Source organism: Neltuma alba, unplaced genomic scaffold, assembly GCF_004799145.2.
Source record: "Neltuma alba isolate B1F8T4 unplaced genomic scaffold, ASM479914v2 tig00011168_pilon, whole genome shotgun sequence".
Classification (NCBI taxonomy): Eukaryota; Viridiplantae; Streptophyta; class Magnoliopsida; order Fabales; family Fabaceae; genus Neltuma; species Neltuma alba.
The window spans coordinates 221,018-222,835 of record NW_021635898.1 but is presented as its reverse complement, the minus strand read 5'-3'; the positions used below and the strand labels follow the sequence as shown (position 1 = coordinate 222,835).

Below are 1,818 nucleotides of genomic sequence, written 5' to 3'. Positions count from 1 at the left end.
TTTGTCCCTCCAAGGAGTCACTAGGACCTCTGCTAAAAAAAGTCTGGTAGCCTACCCATTTTAGTCTAATTTCAGTACTTCTAGATCTAAAATTCAGGATGTGATACTTAAAGCAAGCCTATACTTTGGATACATTAGCATAGGATAACATTATAGGATTTTGATCCTATTGTGTTGGCCCTCGGGATCGAAGTAATAATAATAAGGACAATCGGGGGTATTCGTATTTCATAGTCAGAGGTGAAATTCTTGGATTTATGAAAGACGAACAACTGTGAAAGCGTTTGCCAAGGATGTTTTCATTAATCAAGAACAAAAGCTGGGGGCTCAAAGACGATCAGATACTATCCTAGTCTCAACCATAAATGATGTCGACTAGGGATCAGCGGATGTTGCTTATAGGACTCTGCTGGCACCTTATGAGAAATCAAAGTTTTTGGGTTCCAGAGGGACTATAGTCGTAAGGCTGAAACTTTAGTGAATTGACGAAAGGGCACTACCAGGAGTGGAGCCTGCGGCTTAATTTGACTTACCACAGGGAAACTTACCAAGTCCAGACATAGTAAGGATTGACAGACTAAGAGATCTTTCTTGATTCTATAGGTGGTAGTGCATGGCCATTCTTAGTTGGTGAAGCGATTTGTCTGGTTAATTCTGTTAATGAACGAGACCTTAGCCTACTAACTAGTTATGCAAAGGCAACCCTCTGTGACTAGCTTCTTAGAGGGACTATGGTCGTTCAGGCCAAGGAAGTTTGAGGCAATAACAGGTTTGTGATGCCCTTAGATGTTCTGGGCCACACATGCGCTACACTGATATATTCAATGAGTCTATAGCCTTGGCTAACAGGCTTGGGTAATCTTTGAAATTTCATCGTGATGGGGATAGATCATTGTAATTATTGATCTTCAATGAGGAATTCTAGCTCCCATTGACTACGTCCCTACCCTTTGTACACATTGCCTGTTGCTCCTACTGATTGAATGGTCTGGTGAAGTGTTCAGATATTGGCGACATAGGCGGTTCGATACTGGCGACGTTGTGAGAAGTCCACTTAACCTTATCATTTAGAGAAAGGTGAAGTTGTAACAAGGTTTCCATAGGTGAACCTGCAGAAGGATCATTATCGATGCCAAAGCAAAAGCACGACCCGTGAACCAGTTGATAAAAGTCTTGAGCGAGGGTAGTAAGGATGAAGGTGTCACGGCACCTGAAGTCTCTACTTGTGCACGCTGGGGCAGGTCCTATGTGTCGGCGTAAGACCTAGCCCTGGCTCTAACAACCAAAACCCCCGCTCCACAGGCATCAAGGAACTGCAACCAAGCAAAGCGCGCTGTTGGTCGCCCTTGCATCGATGTCGGCCAGCGTTGCGTATCATGCTATTTGCATCTAAAATGACTCTCTGTAATGGATATCTCAGCTCTCATATCGATGAAGAATGTAGCGAAATGTGATACTTGGTGTGAATTACAAAATCCCTTGAACCATTGCGTCTTTGAACGTAAGTTGTACCTAAAGCCACTAGGCCTAGGGCACGTCTGCCAGGGTATCAAGCAAAGTCGCTAGCGCCCCTATCACGAGCACAATGGATGATGGCCTCCTAAGAGCCTTGACTCATGGCCAGCCGAATAAAAGGCTCGAAGTGACGGCGACCACTATCCATGGTGGATGAGTGAATGAGATGTGCTTGAGAGACCGAACATTCGCTCGTCGTCTTACAAAAAAAAGGGTCTCACGATGAGAGCTCCCTTGACAGGGGGAAAAGCCCAGGATATGTACGTGACCCCAGGTCAGGCAGGGTTACTCGCTGAGTTTAAC

General features: G+C 45.0%; 1 pseudogene; it reads left to right on the top strand.

The window, feature by feature from the left end:
* The first annotated feature begins 1,396 nt into the window (after window positions 1-1,396).
* On the top strand, window positions 1,397-1,552 carry LOC114762017 (uncharacterized; annotated as a pseudogene).
* The last annotated feature ends 266 nt before the right edge of the window (window positions 1,553-1,818 follow it).